Source organism: Anser cygnoides, chromosome 3 (genome assembly GCF_040182565.1).
Source record: "Anser cygnoides isolate HZ-2024a breed goose chromosome 3, Taihu_goose_T2T_genome, whole genome shotgun sequence".
Lineage (NCBI taxonomy): Eukaryota > Metazoa > Chordata > Aves > Anseriformes > Anatidae > Anser > Anser cygnoides.
This window is the reverse complement of record NC_089875.1, coordinates 48039247-48065329: the sequence shown is the minus strand read 5'-3', so window position 1 is coordinate 48065329 and position 26083 is coordinate 48039247. Positions and strand designations below refer to the sequence as shown.

Here is a 26083-nt window from a genome sequence, read left to right as displayed (position 1 = left end):
AGCGCCAGAAATGTTATTCCAGGTGCAGCTTCACAAGTGCTAAAGAGAAGGGAATAATCACTTTCTATCCATCTCCCTGTACTTTTTCAATACACAAGAAGTCTAGAACAGTGTTACAAAATTTATATGAGACCTGGTAGATACTGGCAAGTTGTGGCTGGGAGTACTAACACCATCTATACGGGCTGCCTCCTACTTCTTGCACTATATTCCAACCCCCCCCCACCCCCAGTTGGTAATTGGAAGGACTTGGGCTAGTTTTCCCCTGTCAATATCCATCTCAGGCTGAACCTTTGCGGAAAATTTCAGTCAAAATGATTCAGCCATTTCTGAGAACACAAGCAGAAATGCATTATTCCAACCAATCTGAAAAGTTTTGACAGGGTCTGCTTTGGGTGGAAAAAAGAAAAAAAAAGAAAGAACACAACATTTTTCCTATCTTTGTGAAAGACTGCCAAAGTCTGGGTGAGTTACAAGCCTTCAAAATGTCACAGTTCATATATGCGAAGATAAAACCTCACAAGGAAAATCTCTGAGAGTTCTGTCTGAACCGGACACGCTTCATTTTCTTGCAAAGCTTAGTACTTCCCAGACTGCACAAGCACAGAGCAGCTGGATGCAGCTGCTATGGAGACTCACTTAGTAGAGGCTTCAGGTGAGGGAGGGTTTGAGACATCACTTCGGCAGCAGCTGGGTTTTGAGCAAATCATTTGTGGAAACATCTCTGTGCCTCTGTTTTGCAGGCTTGGAAAAAAAAAAAAAGCCATGAACTCAACAGGAGAGGAGTTCTGTGAAAAAGTTTGCAAGTTTAAGATGATAGGATGAAAGATAGTTAAGGATAGTTAAATATAGTTCAGAAAAGTTTATTTTTATTATACAGACCTATGAAATTCCTTAGTCACATTCTGACAGATGCAGCTGATTGTCAGACTTGGCTGGTAGCAAATTCTGCTGTATCTTTTTGGTAAACAACTATCTTTTCAGACTGCTTATAGCAGCAAGAGATGAGCCCAGCTTCTATTGGAAACATAAAATGTTTATCCACCACCTGCTAGGAAGGCTTTTGTTACTTGAAATTTGTCTTTTGAGCTCTATGGAAAGCAAGTATGTATTCTAAATGTATTTTCAAATAATGAAGCAGTTTTGATGCCCTAAAACATGTTTTCTCCAAAATAAATAACAGGTTTTATCACTTGAATTGACTTTTAAATGATTATAAAAAGGCTCAGGATGGAACACCCTAGAGAGAATAAGTTTCTCAATTCCCAGAGAGCCAGACTGTAAACCCCTTACTGCCAGTAACAAACAGCTACTCAGCTACTCACAGCTACTAACCCTGTGAGCACTGGTGTGAGCAATTCTTCACTGACAGGAATTAAGCTTTCATATGTCTGGCTCAGTATGGCACAAAATGGTCATCATCAGTGAATGTTTTCTTCATGACATTCTTCAAAATGTGCTGCAAACATCCATCTGGAAGGATCTCTCACACAAAAGATCACCAGAAGCCATTGTTTACTGCACCAAGAGTTAGGTGCTCTTCTGATGGAAAAGCATTTTTTTCAATACCAGGCTGTGCCGAGAATTTGGTTTTTACAGAAACCTGAAGCCAAACCCTTCACGCCATACAAACAACATATAACTAATAGCAAGAACTGTTGGTCAGTCTTGACTTGGGCTAAAGGTGAACTGGAAAGTATGGGAACAGGACACTCTGAGCTGTCTACCACTAGACTCTGGAAGCTGCTGTAATTTATAATGGGAGCCTGGCAGCAGAGAATCTGAAAGATAAAATCCTCGTTTGTATGCTCTTATTTATCAACAACATCACCCTTAAAACACTTGAAAGGGACTTTTTTTTTTTTGAGAGGACTTTATCAGCTCTAGCAGAATTCTCCCTTGCGTACTGGCAGTGCTAATAAAAAGAACAGATTTGTGGATTTTAGAGCCAAAGGAGAACATTGCTAGCAATTTTTTCTGACCTAAATATATAAAATCACACCCAAATAAAATACCTTAAAAATAATACCATTAAGGTCACATAATCCTGCATTCAAAAGTCTCAAAATGGCAGTATTAAGGTTGCCAGCATGACCTTAATTCAGCAACCCTTAATTCAGCCTCCTTCTGTGTAGCATTATGTGACTGCACAGAATGGACAGGGTTTCTTAAATAGGTACCTAATCAGCATCTACTTTTGTCCTTAGTCAGCTGATATCTCCAGAGCAGCAGCGAGCACATACCACAAAAACCCAGCCCCAGAACTGCCTGTTATTTTACAGGTCATTGCAAGCCCAGAGCAGAGCTTCAGTGACCCCAAGCTGCAGCACTGACAAGGGATTCAGAAATGGTATCTCAAGGCTGAGACTAAAGAAATGGGAAATGCACAGACCAGATATTTAGAACCCTTTATGAAATTTGGCTGCCATTTTAAGAGTCTAAATCCAAAGCTTAGAACTCCACTCTTAATTTTTTGTGCCTGCAATCCTTTACTGGTTAAAAAAAACAACCAACCAGCCAAACAAACCTGCTTCTAGATGCACACAAAACAGCTTGTGCCCAGGCAACACTATTGCTTCTCAGCAGCACTCTGATATCTACACTCCAAAAGAAATCCCATACATGCTCTTTTCTGATCTCTGTGGACCACAGCGGTAATACATTCATAAATACCTACAAAGGTCAGAGGGAAAGGTGATGTGCCTGCCCTCCTCTTTAACACACTGGGCAGAGTATTCATATGAAGGTGAAGAGCCCTGGGTTTCAAAGTACCTTTTCCGTAAATGCATTTGCTCATGTCTTTGGGAAACATATCCATTCCATCACAACAGCATTTTGTGAGCAGCTGCAGACATCAGCAACAGGATTGCCTAATCCAAAATCTGGACACTTTGGTATCAGTATTTAACAGTATCCAACTCAATACAGACCAATGGGGTCTTAAGTACTTTCAGGCACACAATTCAGACTGCGCAAGGCAAATACTAAACCCAACAAAGGGAATCTGCTTTTGGGTCATCCAGCATCCCTCAGTATGAACTACTCTGAAACTAGGAAGCAAAGAAGGAGAACATCATAGCCCATAAGAAGGATATAAGAGAACTCGTTTAAAATTGAGCCAAGAATCGAACTTCTGCTATTCCGTTTTAGGCAGTTTTGACCATTTGGATATTTCCCATACAAAGTTAACTTGCTACAGCGTTCCCAAAGAACACATCTCTATTGCATAGCACCGTGACATGCAGAGACACTCAAGCCAGCAAGTCTGCAGTTTCCGAATGTGAAAAACAGACAGCAATTGCAAACAAGGAAGGCCAATTGTTCTTCTGGATACAGATGCTGATAAAGCTGCTGGCAGATCAAAGACACTTCCGAAGTCTAGAAGCTGTGAGGAAGTACCATCCCTTGACTCCTTCCAGCTCCCATGGACTATACAGGCCAGAATAATTTGTTCAACCACAGAGAGAGCTACACCAGTGCTGTCACAGAGCTGTGAGAAGATTTCTTGCTCTGCAGCCTGGTTTCTGACTGCATGTTCATGCAGCCTAATCCTCCAGCTGTTGTGCTAAGGAGGATGGGATCTGTGAAGGTTTTGAAGGCCCTGGACAGGTAATTCCTGAGGTAATTCCGAAAGCAAAATAAAGTGACAGTCTGCTTCCTGATCCGCTTTTCTAGGAAAATTACACTTTACGGTCAATTCTGTCCTTGCACAGTGACTATAAAATTAACTTATTAGCTGACTCAACTCCATTTTGTGTGAAGGATTGAGAAGGATTGCCTCCAGCCCTTGTCCCCTTAACTCTAATTATCAAGTGTATACTAGATTAAATTCAGAATGAAGTAGCCGGGTCAAGCAATCTACTTAAAGTTTAATGGAAGTTAATGATTCATTGATCAAACTCATTTATGTCTAATTAAAGCTTTCCTGCATTATAAAAGACAAGGGGGAAGTTTTATAATGTACCTCGCTCCCCCTCTGCGCATGGCAGATTTGCTGCAGAACTGAATGGAAAATTCACAGCATCTGTCTTTCATGAGTACATGGTTTGGCAACAGCTCCATAGATTTAAAAGTATAATTATTTTGGATGACTTCACCAAGTGGATGGGGTTTACACAATGCTGCCAAATACAATACCCATATCCAGCTGCACACAGCCAGATTGTGAACTAAGCTTGTACGCACAAGCACCAGCTCACAATAATGAAGCTCAGGGAGCACAATAATAACCAGACCTGTGTCCAGATCTCAAGCAGGAGCCTCACTGGAGAAAGGCAGCAGCGACATTGAGCCCAAGACAGGAAGGCTTCCAATTGTGTGTGGATTCACTTCATGTGCTGCTCGTACTTGAAACTGGCAAAAACAGACGAGCCATCCAAAGCACAGCACAGACAGTGCTCAGTGCTCCAGCCAAATGAGAGTGACAGGCAACCCACTGCAACACTAAGAATTTATTCCTTCCTCCACTGACTGTCCCCTCTTATTAAGCACTTTCTCGACATCTTCTTGCATATAAATATGCAGTCACACTACAATGCCTCTATTGAGGGGCCATCCACCAGAGCATTACTTATGGCATATTTATTCAAGGTAGTATAATTAAACAGGAATACCATGGCCTAGTTACATATTCATCATTCTGTTACATGGTTTTAAATTTTATACCATTCATGTGAAGAGAAAAAAAATACTTTTTTACAATCTCAGACTACTGAGTACAGAAAAAGCTTTTTTTTTTTTAATCCCCCTGCAGTTTGAAATTATTGGTCTTTCACATGTTAGTTAGTATTATATAATCTTTATATGATACTTTTTAAACTTTCCCAATGTACAGATTCTTAAAATGGCATAATGGCATAAAGATCTTTGGGGAAAAAAAAAATGTAAATGTTATATAATAGTTCCCCTTCTTTAGTAAACTACAGTCCTATCCCTCCCAGGTGTCCACCAAACACAGGATGAAACCAGCTGGTCTCACATGCTGAAGGATAGTTTATAAACAGTTCTGTGTTGGAGCAACTAACAGGCTTTCATGTGATGGAAGGATATGGCCTTCTTTCCTCTCATGTCCTTCTTTCCTCCTCATGTTTACAAAATGTATAGCATTTTGTAAATCTGTATGGATGTCTAATGACAATTTGTTGGCTTATTCATCCTGCTTCTTGTTCATTAAGTCCCAGCGAATGAATATTTCACCATCTTCAAAATTATATTTCTATTTTGCATTTCAGATTGTGCAATATCATTTTCCTTTAAGTAATATGTATGTTCGCCCCTGTGAAGTTGATATGAATGGGTGCTTTTACATGAAATGTATACCACTTCCTAAGAAATACTTGACTTATTCCGAAGAATCATTTTGAACCTGATCAGTTGTTATTTATGGAAGTCTAGTAGAAGCAGCTGCAAGCTTTGGGCTTTCATACTTTTTTGGCTGTAACTCCTTCTAGCATCCTTTGCAGCCCTGGCAAATGAAAAACATGGTAACAAGCACTCTGCTAAGTTGCAGATGAAACAAGCCAGTGGTAGCATCTCTTCTCACTTCCAGATTGACTTACCGTACAGTTTCTTTGCTTTTTTGCAGTTTTCTTTAATAAAGCCTTAACAGATTTAACTAACAGTTTAACAGTGGCAAGTGGCTGTTGCATGGCAGTAAGATACAGCTTAATTTCTGTTTTATGGTAAATTGTACAGACTCACTGTGAATATACTAAGGTCCATTCTTTTAAACTACATTGTTTGATACCCCATTTCTGCCCAAATATTTTGTTTCTTTATCTTCAACATTTTGACATTCCAAGAAGTCAGTCAGTTCCCAGAAGTCTATAGAGCAGTCTGCAATAATGAGGCAGTTTGTATGTTTCACAGTGGAAAGGTCATTTCCTACCTTTTTCCCCTGAGGTCTGTTGGGAATGACTTGTATTTTCATTGCTTCTTTTTGCTACTTGGCCTACATATAATTTAACTTCAATTAAATCAAATGGTAATTGCAATTTAATTTAATTGCAAATGCAATTAATTTTTAAGATCTCTGAAAGACTTGGTCAGGTTTGACCAGCATATGGGCCCTCTGGGTTTCCTGAGGCAAGTTTTGACTCCAGAATGGTCATACATACACTTTGGTGAAAAAAAGTTCACAGTGAGCTAGGCATTACCATCCAACTGTCTTTTTATATATGCCACCATAAACACTCGAATCATCTTGATATTTCCGGTAACCTTGAAAGATAGGTGGGGTTTATCCTAGCTGTCATACAATCCAGGGAGAACGATGCACGTTAATACTTATAAATCTTCATCTTGTAGATCATTCCCTAATTCTTTTCAGTCTCCATCTTGCAACTTGCACATAATTCTTTAATAACGGGAAAATCTGAGAGGAATCACACAAGGACACACGACTAAGAATGAGTGAGGTTGAATCACGGTTTGTAAGGATAAAACGAGACAGAGTAAGACATGAAATGAGTTACAACTAGCAAGGAACATAAAAGGCTCCAAGAAAAAGTTCAGTGATTGCATCAGAAACACTTCTATCTTATTTATTGAATATAAAGGAAAGAATAGAAAATCTAGGTGCACAGCGTATTGTGGAAGGAGAACAAATAATATGACATAGATAAGACTGAAATACTGACCTTTCCATTCTCTTTTTAGAATGACATAATTGACATTAAAGGGGAACAGAGCATGGGCCAGAATAAGGAAACAAAAAGTACAACGGCGAGTTAGATGTTTTCAACAGAACTGGACGTGATGAAGTTCACCTTATAGCACGTCAGAAGCCAGCTAAAACCATCCCTAATTATTCAGAGGACAAAAGTCTCTCCGAGAAACAGAGACAAGCAAAGCAGTGCCTGTCTAAAATAACATCCCGATATACATTATTCAAGTTAGCTCCAGTTACTTAGTAGAATACCAGCAAGGAACAATTAAATTATTGGTTGCAGTGACTGAGAAGATAATAGTCTAATAAAAAGCAATAATAAAACAAGGATAAGTCATATGATACCAGTTTAATTTGGTATACTTGTAAGGATTACTGGCCTAAATGATAAGCAAAAAGGAAAATATATGACATTTATATTCTGCTTAAACTTTATGACACACCCACATTATGTTCTCATTTCAGCAAAATACAATTCAAAGGAAATACAAATACATGAATACCTAATTTTAAAAACATACTCAAACACTAATTAGGAATTTTCAGAGTCTCAAATTGAGCTTAAGAGGGATCTGCAGTGAGACCAGTGCTAGTCAGTATTTTCAATAATGACTGAAAATGAAATAGGATTATATTTAAATTATTTAGTACAGTTCCATACTGAAAAGGACTGTAAGCACTTCAGAAAGTCAGAGCCTAGAATGACTCTGAGAACAAGACAAATAATAATAGGACAATTCAGGTTGGAAGAGTTGGAAGCTTTAGTCCAATTTCCTGCTCAAGGACCAGGTTGCTCAAGAAGTTTTTCAAGACCTGACTCCTAAAGCCAAGGATAGAGATTGCACAACCTGCAGTCACAACCTGCCATGGGCAAGCTGTTCCATTGACTGTCCTCAGTGTGAAAAAGGTTTCCTTTAAATCTAGTCTCAGTCTCTCTTAGTTCCACTTATGTCCCTTGCCTGTTGTTCTCCCACCTCTGTGAAGTGTCAGGCTCATCTTCTTGACAGCCTCCTTGATAGTGTTTGGGGACAGCTGTTAGGTCTCCCACAAACACTCTCTTCTTCCAGTTAACGGTATTCTTTCCCTCACTGATCTCCTCCCCTCCCCTCTCCCCATCCTGTTAACCTCATAAGAAAAAATGTAGGAAAAAAGGTGTGTTTAAATTCAGGAAGAAGCAGCCAAATGTGCAAATACAAAATGGGAAATAACTAGCTAGGCAGAAGCACTTCAAATACTGACAAGCTGTTGAACTATATCAATACACGTGCCATGTGAAAGACATTACTTTCCTCTGCTCGGCTCTTTTGGAGCTCAACCCTGAGTGCAGCTCTGGGAAACCACACAGAAAGAGAGAGAAGATAAATAGGAGAGAGCCTAGTGGAAATAAAACGATTCAGAAATTTGGAAATACACTCCTCTAGGAGAGACAAATGAATGGGTTTGCTGGGGGCAGGGGATGAAGAGAGAGACAGAGAGAGAGGATGCTGAAGAGGGTCATGGAAACAGTAGCTCAGTAGGTAGAAGTCTTCCAGTATTAAAGAGAGGAAAAAAGAGCAACAACTCCCTGTGCTCACTGTGATCATGATAAATAGAAATATGTTAATGAGGGGGAAAGAAAAGTGTATAAGATAGTATGAAAGAACCCCTAACTACAAAACTAATCAGGTGGTAAATCAGGCAGCAAAGTGAGGCAATGGAATCCACATCACTGCAGCCTTTCAGCCAAGGGTGGAAAAGTAGGTCCCAAGGTCAGTTTAGGAATAGTCAACCCAGCGTCGGGGCAGAGAGGAGCAGATGACATTTCATAGTCCTTCCTATTCAAACACCAAACATTTCTTAACAAATTTGACTGATGCTTCAGAGAGACCAGTATTCCAAAACAACCTAAGCCAGAACACTGTTTTATGGAATATTTCTGAGGTTTTGATGTCATTAAAGGCAAGCAAAGAAAAATTGGCTGAAAACAGCACCTTGTATGATGCTTACATAATGTCAATATTCAGCATGAATATTTTCCCTTAGAATTTGATTGTAGTCCACAGCATCCTAATGGCATTTATTTGGCTTTGCTTGGCTTTATTTTTATTGTGTTGTCTAACCTAGATTACTAGTTGACATTCTGTGGTTTGTTAGTACAGTATAGCCGCAGTTATTTATATATTTATTTATAGCTGGTGCTACTGGAATCTTTACAATGCACTGTTTTCCTGTTTGTTCGGAAGGCTTTATTTTATTTCATCTTCTTAAGTGCACTAACATATTATTCAGGAAAAAAAAATCTTATTCTTTGCATCATTAGCTTCTTCTGTAAGATAGCTCTTTTCTTTCCAAGTCTGCAAGCTCTGGTCAGTCATTTCTCTCATCATAGTTGCTCCACTTGACTTTATATGCAAGGCATGTTAGTATGCATGCTTCTGCAGATATCTACAGCTTGGCACAAATGATGCACGTTCTCAGAACATCTACACTCAAACTCTTTCTTCTTTCTCTGTGGACTGGAATCCCAAACCGTACAATAAGGACACTGAGACTTTCTCTAGTTCTGAAACTACTGTACAGGTAAACATCCTGACTGAAGACAAACTGGAGATTGAATAAGTCACTAAGTGGCAGGGTCTGTACAGGAAGAGAGTAAATAGAGGAACATTTGGACGAAGAAAGTCCGTGGCCCCAGTAGCAGCTCCACCTGGTGTTACTCAAACAGTTGTCCAGTCAAGCTCCAGTGCCGAAATGGCATCCTTCCAACAGGGACATATTTATTACCTGGAAACCTCTTTCTACAGCTCGCCATGGCTTCCAGTGAATAATACCCACATGGAATTTCTTATAATTTACTTCTTAACGATCACAAATAAATTCAGCTTTTATAGATATACTTTCATTTGATAACGTTAGTGATACCACCTTAGATGCTTTGCCACAGTATCTGAAAACTTATCTTTTGCATATCTTTTCCACTGCACTTGTGGCAAGCATAAAGTGTTCTGGAGTACATTTAAGATCCCACATTAGATCTCAACTGCTACTAACACATCAGGCTACCCTGGGAACATAAAACTTTCTCTGTCCATTAAAGGCAGATGCAACTGCTTTTGTCTAGCCCTATTAAAGTGAGCTTTTTTCCTACTCTGATCTAAAGACTAATTGCGACACACATAACATACCCTTTCATATCTATCCCCTATGTTCTTCTGGGGGAATGGGAGAGAGAAAAAAAAAAAAAAGTAATCTTCATGCGTTTTATTTGTTTTTGTAATAAGCCTAGATTCTGATAAACCATATCTGCAGAAAACTAATTCACTCCGGAAAATGTTTAGTGTTTGACTATAAAATGATACAGTAATAAAACTCTGCATTTGGGGGTTTTATTCGTTGTCCTAAGTGTACTATTGCTTCTCATCAGGCAGTTCCTGAATGGATTTATCTGAATTCTGAGGTATTACCTCAGTGCAGTAATAGTTTTCACCAGTCTTGGATGCCTTTTCTAGGGCTCTGCCCCCCATAAATGCTCCTTTCAAGTGACAGTGCTATGCTTCTGCTTTTCTTTGGAGAACAGGGACTTGTAATGTAGCCACATATATCAGCATGATGAGGTTATCCCATTTTGATTAGCAGCCTTGATACCAAGCAGGTTTAACAGCTCCCTCAGGGAGTTTTGCACGGTGACAGTATGCAGCAACTTCCTCAACACAAAGTATCCATCAAAAAGTCTATGGCATTCAAACAAAGCTAATCAAAGACCAGATTTATGTGGACACTGTCTTTCCTATTCTTAGCATGTCTCTTAAACCAATATGAAGACATGACTTCAGGCTGATATCTCTAGGGAATGGCGTTATGACTCACTTCACCTTAGCAAGTTCATGTCACCTTGCTGCAGTTGACAACTCTGCCTCATCCATTTCCTCACTTTCTGCACGCTGTCTTCTGAACTCTAACTCTTCAACACTGAAATTCAGCCAGAAGATGCCATTCAAGAGCAAGTGAACTTTAAATGCAGAAAAAGCTCCAGTGCAGCTCTCAACCAGGAGGATCCATAGAGGTGTGTGTAGAGCTGAGAATGAACTCCCTTTGCTCAGCTTCTGATGCACTCTGGACCCTCCTCATGCTCTTGAAAGCAAACCATCCTTAAGTACTTTCACTTACTGAAAAAAGTAACCACAGTGCTTATGAAGTTACAGTATCTGAAATTTAAAGTGTCTTTCATTTTTAAGTAGAGTTAGACACGTTACATCTGGAGAAGTTACCATCAGGAAACCTGATCTGGGAGAAATAGTCAGGGAACACTCATCTCTGCAAGATCCTGTGAACCATACTAGGTCCAACCTAAACTTCCTCTCCTTAGCAGGTACTGTTGAGTTACTTAGGAGCACCGTAAACCTGACTAAAAGAATCAGCATAAGCTGGCTTTAGCAAATACATATAGAATTTTTCTGAAAATTTAACTAGTAGGAAGAAAAAAAAAAAAAAAAAAAAAGTAGCACTTGCACTGTAAAAAGGAAAGAACAAAGAGGCAAGAAGCACTAGTTAATCACTCCTTAAAGCTGGCAGCAACTCATTTCAATGATTTGGAGCAATCACGAGGACTTGGCAAAACAAAAAGACTTCACTGAATGGAACCCCACTGTATTAGACGCAGTGTAACTAAAAATTGTACCCTGCAGAGGTTTACCATCAGCTATAAGATAAGGGAGAGATACAAGCACAATGATATATACACCGAACAACAAGCAAGACAGCAAGAGAGGGCTTCTCCTCCCTGAACTTAAATGCTAAAAAGAAATTAAGCAGCTACAAGATGCACATTTAATAGCAGAACAATGGCAGGGGGTGGGGGGAAGTAATCTGTAATACAGATTATTTTTGGAGTATGGTTGAATATTAGCTTAACTGAATAGCTATCTTTTAATTAAGATTTTGAGCACAATTCAAAGGTAGCATTTGAAAAACAAAACAAAACAAACAACCAACAAACAGTACTAATCTCAACAATGCAGCACTGAAAGGTAGAGACTCTCATCCCTCTTTCAACTAAGCTTTTTCAAAACTGTCTAAAAGCGTCCACCAATTTCTAGGGTCAGAAACGCAGCAAGTCACATAACCTGTTTTCCTAGAAAAAAAAATAATAAACACACACACACAAAACAAACAAAGAAACAAACAAACAAAAAGATTTTGCTGAAGAGATTCCTAAACTCTCACATTTCACTGCCAACTTCCTTCTCCAGTGACTGCAGTAAATAAAAATATGCACCTTGGCCAGTAAGAGAAACAAACAAATGCACATCATGATCGTCACTCCAAATCTCATCCTGGATCCTGTTAAACTTATCAGGGCTGTGAGCCAGGAACCACCCTGTCACAGGAACACACTGTTGCTCACACAACCCAGTGGTCCTTGCCAGGAAGACTGACCTTCTTCAAGTGCCACCCTGTTAGCATACACTTTCATCATACAGCTTCTTGGACTTCCTTAGTGATCTGCAGCTTCTTATCACTGTCAGCCAAATCATTGCTTTATCACTAGACTGTTCCAACACTTTAACTTGCGTGGCTTCATTGCCCAATTTTTAGAAGTAGTACCATTGTACTTCTGTTAAAGCTACCTCCTTTGACAGATTTGGTCAGACACAAGGTCTTAAGAAAACTAGATTATAACATAATCTGTGGAAGACCATTAGCAAATTCTAATGTTTCTAAAGTATTTTTTGAAAAATTTGATAGGCCTCAAGGAAAGGTGTTGCTACAATGAATAACTACCCATGCATTACAGTCTCGAGCCCATTACTATCAGCTACACAGATGAAAAACAGACACTGACTAATTAATAACCACTTGCAGTCTCTTATTAAATTAAAATGATCTTTTCTTTTACAATATAAGATTATCTGGATAAAAAACAGAGTCCTACACATTAATTAGCTTTTGCCCTTTATCTGTACTGTCTACAGTCACAAAGTCTAAAAGGTCCAATCTTACATGTCATCTCTGTAAACTTTGCGGGAATTTGCTTTCAGCAGATATGTGAGCAACAAGTATACAGGAAGGTGGACACTTCACCCATGTGTAAGATCATAAATGGTCACAAAGCCAACAAAAAGCTGGAAACCATCAGCCGATAACTTCTTAATGCTTAGCACTCTTTAATTCCCTTTAAAGAGATGCTCTTTGTAATGCGTGCAAATTCCCAGCAAGGCAAAATCAAAGATCTGAGTTTATTTCAGCCAAGTATTTACATGAACAGAATGTTGTAGTATTACTGCCAAATCAAAATCCCTTTTGAAGGACTGCAGCGTGATGGACTGTCATCATGGAGCTGTGGGTGTGGTAAGCCAAAAGTGCGTGGCATACTAAGACGGGAAGCATATGGATAGAGAACAGATTTCACAGAAAAGATTTGCCAGGAGAGACTAAAAAACCGTTGACATTGAAAAGCAGGATTTAAATTGTAAGGCCTCATGAATTCAGAATACATTTCTCCCCCGTATAACGCAATACGGAGAAAGCAACCTTTCTTCTACAGTCTTATACTTGCACACATCTTGGGAATGACATTCAGTCTTGCTGGGAAAATATTATTGAACAATAATATTTTTTCCTAGCTTTATTTTGTTCAATAAAGATTTCCTGCAAAAGTCTGGAGGATTTTTAAATCTTCAAGGCTAATATGAGCAATCTTGAAATAACTACTACATCTACAGAGAGTTTATCCTAGCTGTTTTCAACTGGGGAGCAGATTGCAGTGAAATTTCCTTCACTGTTCTGAATCTGGAAAGCAAGCACAAGATAATCATTCTCACCTGTCCTTTCTTTTCCCACAGAAAAAGCTACAGGCAAAGGGAAAGAAGGAAAAAAGAACTGCAGTGAGAAAGGGAAATGATCTGCATGTAGGTGTCAAAAAATGAAGGGAAAAATTAAGAAGTGCTTGTCCAGTAAAAGAAAAGATTCTTATGTTTAAAAAAAAAAAATGGACAAAATGACAAACAGACGCAGGTAGAGTGAAAAATGACATTCAATTACTAATTGCATTAAAACAACCAGTTTCCACCTGGTAGGAAATTCTTCAAGGATATGCCTACATCATACATGACTATTCAGCGGAGAAGTGCCCTACATCACTTATGTGATCATATGTGCTGTAGAAATACTAGTCTGTAAAGAAAGACCACTTGCAATAGCATGGATTTATTTACATGCACGCATTTCTCATTGAGTAAGCACATACAGAGCTACAGTCCTGAGCTATGGAACCCCAGTACCTGAGTTAGTTCATGCAGGGTGGTCAATGCAGACATGTCAAGCTAACTCAACCTTCCAGCAAAACATTGCACTCACAAAAAGTCCCCCTCAGCTGCATGAAGCATCTAGGCTACAATAACACCAACATGGCATTCAGAGGGGAGAGGAAGAAAAAACTTGAGGTACTTGGGCAAACAAGATCCAGAATATAGCTTCCTATATATCACAAACTCAAAGTATAAGAAACTATCAATGTCACTGACTGTTTGGAGTGAAGAGAAAGCTTCATTTACAGCTTGGAGAGTTCACTAGGTGACCACATTTCTATTCCACTAGGAAGAGCGAATCAGTGTTACTAATCCTCAAATTATAACTGAAACATTATTCTCGTCACTCTCCTAACGTTATTCTTGTCACTCTCTTCAGACCTGAAGCGGTATTTTTCCACATCAAAACATTTTAATAGACAATGTATTACTGAAAAAGATGAAAGAATAACTTGCTTTAAACAAAACAATATTTTAATAAGCTTTTAATGATAATTAGTTAAAAGCACTTTTAAACAACTATCACATAAAATCTGTATCTGTGCATTCCCTAGCTAATTGTTTTTTTTGTTTTGTTGTTGTTAAAGAAGCAGAAAAAAATACCTATAATTCTCTTACTGCAAGTAGCGAATGCTATTCCCAATTTTCAAGCCCCGCATTTCCTTTGTAAGTATACCCCTAATCAAACAACCCAATCCCATTCAGAATAAAAACATAGCTGAGGATTACTGTGGATTATAAACACAAACTGTTCTTGTTATTTGATGCCCTTTGACTACTGTAGTAACCCAGAAAAACTGGTGTTTTTCATGTTAACTGAGAAACCTTGATTAATGTAGAAAGGATAAGATCAAAAAGGTAAAAAGGATAAGGTCAGAAAGGTAAAAATGATAGATGCTTTCCTTTATTGTCTATCAATCCACATCAATTTGTGACTTAGTGGCCATATGGCATATACTCAGAAACTGTACAGCTTTAGACCTGCTCAGAAAGGACATGACCTGCAAATACTACAGATACAATTGTTCTAGGCCTCACAGCACTAGCTAGAAATACTGAACTATAAAATGTGAAACTTTTATTCTATGTGTTCAAGTAAAAATCCAAAAATCAATGTTAAAGAAATCCAATAAAATTGCTTTCAGATTACAACATTTTTCACAGAATGAAAAAAAAAAAAGAAAAAAAAAACAGCACAAAGAACAACAACAACAAAACATACAGCCATTTACCCTTCTGAATGATCATCTGCAGAAAATAGATGGCAAAGAGTCCCCATAATAGGAAAGATTGGTTGGATCTCTTTTAAAGGTGTGAAAAGAAAATGACAAGAGCTTTCTTTGTTTTTACAGTTCTACCTCAATCCCCCAAGCTTTGCAGTCTCCCTTCAGGCCCCTATCAATGAATGTTGTTGAAATTAGTCCGTTTAAAAGATAGGTTGAGCCATTTTCACACTGACTTATATAAAGCCATTTTTCTGTTTTATTAGTCACATTAGCATTCTATTGCCCTTTAAATGTCACAAGTTCAAGAGCACAGCTGTACATATCCTGGAAATATTCCCGTTTGATGTAATAAAACAGAAAGGTACAATTTCCTGGGACAGATAAGGTGACAAAAAAAAGAGGAAATGAACAGGGCATAATGGCATGGAGTAAAACAACAGGCAATAAGGCAAGATTGTTTCCAAGTGAAGGAGGAGCAGGAGTGTTACTGGCAGCAGAGATCAAGAAAATCTTGTTTGCATTGTCTCTTTTCAAAATAAGGGAAACAGGTGATGAACCTGACACTGCTTCTAGCTCACAGAATGGAAGAAAAATGACACCATACTCACTTCATGTGTATTCCCTAACCTGTTAGGTGCCTTTTCAAAGCCACATTGTGTATTCTGACTACTCTCATTTATTAGCAGTGATTTATTTCAAAGCAGAAACTTGCAAAATTCCCTGGTTGCATGTTATCTAACCTAAAACGGGCAATATGAAAACTGCAAACTGGACAGGAAGAGTTCTTGGTGAAAAATGAATTCTGAAGTCTGTGGGATGTGACCTAACATATTCTTCTGCCAAATGCCCTGGGGAAAGGGAGGGAGAGGGAGGGAGAGGGAGGGAGAGGGGAGGGGAGAGGGAGGGAGAGGAAAAAAGCAGAGGAGAAATGTGGAAGTGTCCTAAGTAGAATATAAAAGACAGTGAAAAATAATCCAGTGAAACCAAAGTGGTTATCTTCATATTGTGAACTTCTCACTTTGGAACTCCACTATACATTATTGGAGCTGCATTACGACTCCCCTGATTGAAGCACTCTCTACGGCAGAAAAGCCTGCAGCTGACAGCAGTTCACTGCTTAGAACAGGGTACACAGCTTGAATATATCACTTGAACCACCAAGTTCAGTTACCCACAATGGAAAGCAATGTACAAAGAAAGTTTTCCCCCAAAATACCATGAAAATACCAGGTCACCACAGCTCACACTGTGCTACCCACCACCCTCTGGCAAGTACAAGGCTCACTGTGGTTGCTTTTGAATGCCTACTGCAATGGGCCACAAGAGGAGAGAGAGCTCTGCTTCCGTTGCAGTGTCACAGGGTTCCTGCGGTTACAGTCAACTTACTAGATAAAACTCTCCAACCACCATAAGACTGTATGCCCCATGATACAAAGGGCGGAAAACTCTTCCTCCCTCTCCCTTCCCTCCATCCCAGAAAATCCTGACAAAGTCATTAAGGAGAAAGCACCCATGAGAATAGCACACAGTGTAAGCTTACACTTCTACACTGCCAGTCAGCAGGCACAGTTTAAAGCTTTGTATGCAGTAACTATGTCATTGGCACCCGAACTGCACCCAAACCAACAAACCCACAGATGTTTCAGATCCTTCCAGCTCCCATTGCACGTATTAGTCTGCTCACATTTTGCCAGTGCTCCCTGGGGCCAGGAGCGGAGCAGCAGGGTCAGTCAGGGCAGGGCCTGGCAGCTCATCTCATCCCCTCACTGCTTTTGGAGCTGTGAATTGGGGGCACTGGGTCAACCCCAGCACCAGCCACCTCTGCCAGGACAGGCTGGGGGCAGGCTAGGCCATGGGCACATAGGCAAAGGTCAGGACTGTGCCCTGTGAGGGGAACCGCTGTCAGACACTGCTCTGTGGTGGCCATAGTCCACGCTGTGCCGGTGGCTTTCAAAGCCCATCCCAAGGAGGACTTGTCTCACTAGAGCACCTATCCTATGCGTCCTGAGCATTCTGAAGTCGCAGGCAGGACACTCAGGCAGAAACACCCCTTACCATGACAACCACCTCACAAGTGGTCTGCCCCTCACATAGTGCCCCAGCACCTAGCTGTGTCCCTATGTGGAAAAGTACACAGGAGACAGACCCACAAGTCCGGCCTCCCAGGCCACACCCAGGCTTTCCTTCCCCTCAGCAGCTGGAAGCCACTGCTGAAGGCAAAACATTGGTCTGCAGAGGAACAAACATCTGTCTGCACACGCTGCCATATACCAACACCTTTGTGGGCTATGACACAGCCCCCTCGCCAAGCAGAGGAAGGTCCCCCAGCATCTACAGCCTTAACAGCATGGCCAGGAAAACCAAAATCTCAAAGGTGGCACCGGTGCAGTCAGTATGTCACCACCTCACAGCAGCATCCTACTCAGCCCTTTAGAAAACAGGGTGCATTTTGGCCCCCAGATGGGGCTGTGCACATGGACCTTCCCACTGCCGTGCAAACTTCACCCAGCAGCTCTTGGAGAGGTGGGAGTCAGAGTGCTATGGCAGGGGGCTAGGGGAAAGCTGCTGCAACAGTGGGACTGCCTGCACCAGTGCAACCTACGTGATATCTACTGCCAGGTTCAGAAGTAAACAAACACAAAATCAACAGTCTGAAGATCCAGTTACAGCTCTGGCAGCACAGGGAAGCCAACAAAGCAGAGGCCAGGGACCCTGAGCACATGTGGGAACAGGCAAAGGAAAAACTCATCTGCCATTGCTGTTGAAGGGCAGCTAACACCAGATGCCCTTGTAGAGGGGATATCGGTGGACAAGGCACAAAATTAGCACGTCATAAGCAGAAAGCTGTTGATAAAAAAAAAAAAAAAGTAAAGGCTGTGGATGGCCACAAACAAAACACTGAAGCCAATGCAGCAGTCCCCAGGAGTACGAGTAGAAGAAGGGCCTTGGAAAGGGCCTTCTCTTACCCAGCAGGAACTCAAACTATCACACCTGTATTTGGCGCTGGGAAAAACAGCCTCAACTCTGTATTTAGGCAGTGCAAGTAAGCAGACCCCCTGGAAGCTATTGTATAACACCCGTCAGATAGAGTAATTTAAGGCTGAGAAAGACAACTTCCAGTCATATCTTCTAACTTACTGTCCTAATCCATTCCGGGTTTACATATAGCACAAAGCACCTTAATGAGTCTACTGCAATCCTGAAGCTTTTCCATATGCTTTCTTCACGTGTATGCTTAACTGAAAGAATGGGCATAAGTATCTTCCAGGAAATGATATAAATATTTTCATGCATGGTGCCTCTTGGAAATTTATTTCTCCTTCCTTGAAGCTGTGAGGGCTCTCCTCTTGCAGTCTGTCAGGTCTGCAACTACAGTACTAAAAATGTGAGCCCAGGAACTACTAAATCCACTCATCAGATGGAGTACAGCAATTCTAGTCAAAGCTGACTATGCTTCTGGAACTGACAGCTTGCACAATTCATGCTCTATGATAGACATAGATTGCCTTCTTTGTGAGAGCAATTCCTTGCTCTGAACAAATCCCACACCTTTCATTCAAAATGCTCCAGAAACTACATCCTAGATTGTCTTTCTGCAAGTTCTTCTGACAGTTCTTCCCTCCCTCTATTGTTATAGAATCCAGGGAGATGAATTTATGTAGAAATACATTCAAGTATTTTTCTGAGCTATAGAAATCAGGCATCACTTACGGTATATGTTAAAACAACAAGCTAGGCAACATCTGCCATCTTGTTTCAGAAAACTTGTTCCATTTATCTGTTTCTGCATTGTTATGGGAGTAGGACCAAGCATTTCTGACAGAATTTTTTATTAAAAAAAAAATCTCCCTCATTTATGTTAGATATTTCTTCTTCAGCTTGTTTTAAAGGTTATTTTAAGCTCATTGATAATGAAGCACCCTAGGAAAGCCAAAAATACAGGATATACTTTATTTTCGTTCATTTTCTTGGGTATGGTTTCAAAAAGTTGTTTTACATAATACTAATATTATGCATGATGTTTCAGTTCAATCACATTTTGATTTTGTTGGTCTGTCCTTATGAAGAAAAACCTCCAAATTCTGGAAGTCTGATATTTGCGTTTCACTGCAGTAACACAGAGGTGGCCCTACCAAGTCAGGGTAAACTTCCATCTGGTCCACAATTCTGCCTCTATAATGGCTGGGAAAAAACGTCTAAAATCAGTGAAAGCATAGCTAGACGTCCTTAAAGCACCTCCCCAGATTCCAGCAATTAGGAAATAAGGAAGCAGGAAAGAATACTCTCTCCCAAGGGGAAAAACAACAACAAAATCCAGCTCCCAATTTGTGCACTAGCAGCATACTCAAATGCAAACTGTATGGTTACTATGCCTGCTTATTGTCTTTCAGAAATTTAATCAGGGGGCTGCCTTTTCTATTCCATACATTGGGGACATTCACCACTCACTATCTTCTTCCTTTGTGCAGAGAAATTAAGGATGCTTTTAGTCATCTCTGTGCAATACCCGTTCTGAGCTGTTTTCCAAAAATATAGAGTTTTCTAAGAGAGCTCTAGTGGTCTGTGCTTGTGCCAATAAAATATCCTTTCTCAAAATCAGGCTCCTAACCCACTTCCTCTTATATGTGCTTTTTGGTTTTTGTAGTTTCCAAAAAGAATTGGAGAGTTTTAAGTACCTAGAGCCCATGATACTGGGCTGAGATACTGCCTTGGAAGCAGAAACCCATCACATTGTGACATCACAACTGGGGCAGGTTGCTGTGAAGAGAAACCTGCACTGCATGTACTTCGCCTCTCCTCTGTCCTACAACTATATTCAATCCTCACAATACTCCCCCTACCCCCCCCCCCCCCCAAAAAAAAAAAAAAAGGAAAGAAAAAAAAATATGGAAGACCTTAGCTACAACCACAGTAGGCCTTTTAGAAAAATTAAAAAATTAAAGAGAGAAGAGAAGGGAAAAAAAAGCTATTACATTTTTCCAGCTGGCCATGATGCTGAATAAAAATGTCACAGCAGAAATCTGCTTTTCCTGTAGCTAAGCAGTAAAGACACTCTTGCATCATAACCCAGAGATGAAGAGACAATTTTCCTGGAATGGGATATTTTGCCGAGCTGAATCTCTCCTCTGGGATCAGCAACATTTCTGTTAATAAGAGACAGCCCTAGTGTGAGACTTGTGACAGCATTGGGGTAGATTTGGAGGTGAGGGAAAAGGCAGAGGAAAAATTCTCAGCTATTAAAGGACAGGCTCTAATCTGATTCTTCTGTGTTTATGAAAAGAGCAAGTGAAAGCTGATGCACCCCCTAAGAAGGCAAGTGCTGTCATCGCTGACCTTAGTGGGTGATTCGTGCACACCCGTTGCAACACAACCTCCTATGCTGCTCTCTGGCAGCAGGAAGACCGTTCATCATTATCTGGTGGCTTTAGTGGAAGAAGTCAAAGCTCCCCCTGCCCCCCTGCCTTGTTCAGAAGCCAGGAGATGCAGCCTCAGGAGCTGGCTCTGAGTGGTATGGCAATGGGGTGGATGTAACTGGGTCCTGTGCACATCCTTGTCCTTGAAAGGATATAATGTCAGATATGATCGTGTGCTTACTATGCCAACATAGAGAGCTGGCCTACAAAACAGGATTTTTGATTTACTGACACCACGTGAATAGACTGATTCTTCTTCGATAATGAAGGCCTGCAACTTTGGACCTGTTCTCCTCAGTCCTAGCCAGGAACCTGTCTCCCCATTTGCACTGATTTGACCTCATAAAGTAACTAGACAACCCAATAATGAAGACCCCCCTGCTTCCCTCCCAAACCCTGTAAGAAAAAAAAAAAAAAGCCCATATCTAAGCATGAATATTAAAACATGGAGTGAATAGCATAGAAGGAGGGCTGTGGTGACTTCACATCCAGCAATTCTTCCCTCATGAGATAATTTGAATAGGGAGGCCACCACCCAAACAGTAAGCAGCACAAATCCATCCTGCAGCAGATCCTTAGCTAGCCACCAAGGCTGAGGGCATAAAAGGACAAAGCTTACATATACTGTGCCCTGAACATAAAGTGACAAAGAACAAAGTCTATAAGATGTTTCCTGTTGCTTATTCTCCCTAATATTGCTATATGATTGTCTCTTTGCAGAGACCACTTAGTAGGTTTCTCATAGCACAGACACTAATGTCAGAAGCCCTGGGCATACATACAGATTCCTTTAAAAGCCATGTATAGAAGAATATAGAAGGTAAAAAAAAAAAAAGTTTACTTTTGAAAATTGCTTTCTGTGCCTTTTATTTTATATATCTATATATATAGTCTCATAGGCTTTACTAAATAAAGTATTGGCTAAGTGTCATGTCCTGTATATGTGAGGCAAAATATGACAGCAGGCAAAAGAAATAATATTTATGTTGTTGTATAGGAGTTCATTTTCATCACTGCCTTACAGAGAGTAAAGATAATGAGGAAGGGTGGCTGAGAACCTGACATGAAATAGCTACTGTTGTTTGAGTACTTAGGATCTCTGATTTAAAAGATTTCAACACCCATACATGATGGAAGAGCTGTATAAAATTAACAGCAAAAGAAATTTCTGTGTTTTGCTAATAGTGCCTGAGTGCTTGAGATTTACAGGTAAGTTTTGACTGATGGGCTCTTATTTCTCTTAAAAACATAAAATAAATCCCACATATTTAGAAAGTCTACATTTCATAAAATCAGAACAAATCAGAAGGAGTCCTTTCTGTTATCCATCCGCTTCTTCTAATCAAGTACTTCCTTCTTCATCCTCACTTCTTTCACAGATATGCTGTTCTCCACCCCAAGAAATCTAAATTAATCTAAATTGAGAGCTTAAAATAACCCATAGATATAAGGGTTTTTTGTTTGGTTTGGTTTTAGAGTAATTGAGGTTTCAGACAATGTAGCCAAGGATATAAACACATCTGAAACTCATGACCAGTCTATTCTTTCAATATAAAAAAATATATTTTTTAAAGTATTTCCCATGACTATGCTGTGAATCCAAAGTCTTGTTATACATGGACATATACTTGAAGTAGCAGAAGAAAGCTGAATGAGAGTTGCCATACTGGAATTCCACAAGTCATACACTGTAAAACACAGTTGTCATTCTTCAACAAACAGCAGAGCTTTTATTATAAAATACAGTAAAATTCATTGCAGTGATGAAGGCAGAAATCCTGGTCCTCTTTATACCTTATTACTCATTCAACTGATGTAGAAATACACTTTCATGAGTACTGGTACTACGTTTATTCAGAGGAATATTTTCACTTCTAGTCACATGATCATTCTTCTCTTGCCACTCCTTCTATTTCAGGCTGCGATCTTATCAGAAACCTGAAGGCAAACAGAAACATGACCAGCTCCAGCTCCAAATAAATCCCAGAGTTTAAACAGCAGTAGTTCCCTCCAAAGAATTTGGTTAATAGGAAGCACATGTAAATTCACTGAATTTGATGAAAATAAAAATTGAGGTGGGTACAGACCCTCCAAGTACTAGGGCTACTTCAAAGACAGAGCTCCTAAACCATTTCTCCCAATATGACATTGAATGGGATTACAATCCTAAACCTGTATTTGCTAAATTGCACCTCATGTAAAAGTTGTAGTAGTTTACTGTTGCACAAAAGAAACGTAAAGTGCTCACAGGACAGGTCTGCAAGGAAGGTTCAAGGCAATGAGTATTTGAATAAAGGACAGAAAACAGGTCTACATAATATTCAGCAGTGAAAGCAAGTGCAGATTTTCCAGATATAAGGAAGACTAGAAAACACAGTAATACATGTATAGCACTGCTATAAATATAATAATGGAAGCAAAACCTTCAAAGGCAATCCTCTCCACAAGCTATTGTCTTCTCAGTGTAAGGATGGGATAAAAGAAAAACAAAAAAAGGAACTCATGACACAAATCACATTGCTTAATGAACTCAGATATTCTGATGAATACAGTTGTCAGAGTCTACCTAAACCAGGGCCAAATCACTAGCTGAAGATCTGGCCAAAAATACTCATGACTATATTTTGAACTACTAGCATGTGAGTATTTGACACCAGTGTGACACACCAGCTTTTCATTTGTATTAATTACAGTATTGTTTGTGACTCACTCATAATGAGGACCATTTTATTCTGCAAGTGGAATGGCAGAACTAACTCTTAACAATTAGCCATTAATGTAAAGCTGAGACAAAAGTAGAACTCTTAGTTCATGTGAAAATTCACTAGCATTTTCATTATTTTGCCTTGTTTGGGATGAAAACAAATATGCAGAGGATTTTGACAGAAGGCAACCTTCCTGTTTCCCAGGCAGACTACTCAAATTAAAAAATAAATAAATAGATAAATAAAGAATTTCTTTCCCAAAGCATCGCAGAATCTGTCATTCTGAAAATTTTTGCAGTGGCTCAATGTGATGTTCAAGCATGAAGTAAGTATCTTTTCTCCCACAAGACAGCATTTATGACTGGAAAATTTCTATATCACAATATATGTATAGGCATGCCATTCCAGCTGTGCGTTAAGCGGTCTGTTCTGTGCATTGCCTTACAGGGGATCTAGTTGTTCAAGTTATCCTGTAGGATGGGATACAACAGGGAACAATGCTAACTCTCATCACACAATTCTATTGGAAGGTTTTAACTGCAGTTTATTAAACAGACATTAATCTACCACAATATATATTTCATGTGAAAAGATCCAACATGAAATATTTCATGCTGATTGCCTCTGAAAGGAAAGCCAAGATCTTCTGTTGGATCAGAGTCTCTTACTTTGCAACTTCTGCCATCATGGTAACTGCTATTTGTAAAAATTACACTCACAGAAGAGACTTTTTGCAGATGGAGCCTTAACTTAAATCTGACCTCAGATTTTGATCACCTGAAGGTAAGCTTAATACAAAGCATTCACAACTTGTCTTATTTTAAATCCTCTTATTTTGATTAGGCTGTAATTCTGCAGAAAGTCCCTAAATTTAAAAAAGGAAAAAACAAACAAACAAAGTACACACACAAATATATATATATGAAAGGTGTTCAGATACCAAATGTTTCAAGGGCGGGTTCAAAGCCTTGTCTAATAAGAAGTAAATAATACCTTAACGGAAGTAGTTTCACACAAGTAGCTATAACTGTAGAAGATGTGCCAAGTTTTCAGAAAAGATGCACAATAACGTGAAATGCTGCTCATTGTTCAATAAAGATGATACCATAAGACGATGCCCAAGGGAATAATTTGCAAAGATATCAGATACTAGGGATTTGGATCACCAGCTGGTAAGCTGAGCCTCATTAGTGTCCCTGCCTGCACTTCTCCCCATTCTGAAAACCTAGTCAAAAGGCATGTTTCAGAAATTGTATGAAGCTTTAGTGTCCTTAGGGACAATGTTTCATCCACTTGCAGCTGATCTAAGAACTATTTATAGAGAGACATAGAATCACAAAGCTCCCTCCCCCAGAAGAGAAAGCACAACTTCTTGAGGTAGATGATGAGATTAAGGAGAGGTGTATCCGAAAAAGGTTACTGTTCCTGACCTTTCATGAAGGTCCAACTGTCTTAATGGATTCACAGGCTGTAGGAGATTGGCTCTAAACAGTTCCAGATTCCTGTATCAAATCTGGGGTGACACATCCTTCCCAGATTTACTGAAGAATTAACTAATGGTAGAAAATAAAAAGAATAATTAAAAAAAAAAGAAAGTAGTTCAACAGAATGACAACCCAAATAACTAAGTGATCAGGAGATGTCTGGGTGGCTAAATGATACACAGCTTTAAAAGCAAGTTGGGGTGGGAAATCTGCACACGTATGAGGGAAAGACAAAAGAAGTGTACACAAAGGAAGAGAGGAATACAACGTGGGGTTTTTTTTGTTTGCTTGTTGGTTGGTTCCTGGTTGTTTTTTTTTTTTAATATCTGGAGATACAGAATAGGGAATTTCTGTAAGAAGTTATTAGGTGGAATTCTGACTTCCCTCAGGTTGTTTATATGATCAACTAAGGACTAAGTTCATCATTAAAACTGATGCTGCTTTGTATATAACAATCTTATACCTGGAAGTGAGCTATAGATCCTTGCCTTTCTCTCCAGTGGGATCCTGAGAAATAAATAGCTCTTTTTGTCCCTAAATAGCTCTCACACAGTCAGCCCTGTAGTCCTACCCCCTTAATCCAGTTTTTTGACACTCTCCACACACACACACACACACTCCAAATATTATCCATCTAGCAATCTGAAAGAGGGCTGCAGGTACTTTTCTGCAGCAAAAGGTACTGCTCAAGATGAAAGTTTTGGGGGATCCTTCAGGAAGAGAAAAAAAATGAATAAAACAGTGATTTAGAAAGTTAGAATCCTGGCATTGAGTCTGAGTTAATGCTATGGCTTTCAATAGTATATATTATTCTAAATAATAATAGGGGCATATATTGCATAGGTGATTTAATCTCACTAATTAAATTGCTATGTGTCTAGTATGTTTTGTGCATTGTTATGATTGTCAGGAGAAATTAATTCAGACTTTTTTCATCTCCAGGGTTTACTCTATGTCTGTGCTGATGCAATTATCTTCATAATGTGCTCCTTTTCTTGTGTGACTATAGTTATATAGTCCCTTGAAAGCCAAAGACAGCATCATCTTCTACATACGCACACACGCTGTGTAAAAAATATAATAAAAAAGCCTAAGCCTCCTAGTGTTGACAAAATCTCCATATTCACCTTAATGCTCAGAAGCTTTCTTGAGCAGTAGAAGATTTTTGAGCCCTAGCAGGTGTGATTTTTAATACAGAGCCAATTGTTAGCAAGAGTTCAATAAAACAGGCAAGCTTTCCATTTGCAAGGCAGGATCATGAAATATTTCAACACTGAATAAGTGGAGATACAGAGCAGATC

At 39.5% G+C, this 26083-nt stretch overlaps 2 long non-coding RNA genes across 4 annotated transcripts in view; both read right to left on the bottom strand.

The window, feature by feature from the left end:
- The window catches only part of LOC106039515 (uncharacterized), a 124093-nt gene that overhangs the window by 69830 nt on the left and 28180 nt on the right, over window positions 1-26083 (bottom strand). The gene's annotated exons all lie outside the window — the stretch shown is intronic.
- LOC106039518 (uncharacterized) lies at window positions 17978-21112 on the bottom strand. The gene is made up of 3 exons (XR_001209316.3): window positions 20514-21112; window positions 20153-20323; window positions 17978-19361 (listed from the first exon to the last, which is right to left on the bottom strand). It is a non-coding gene; the product is annotated as an uncharacterized lncRNA (long non-coding RNA).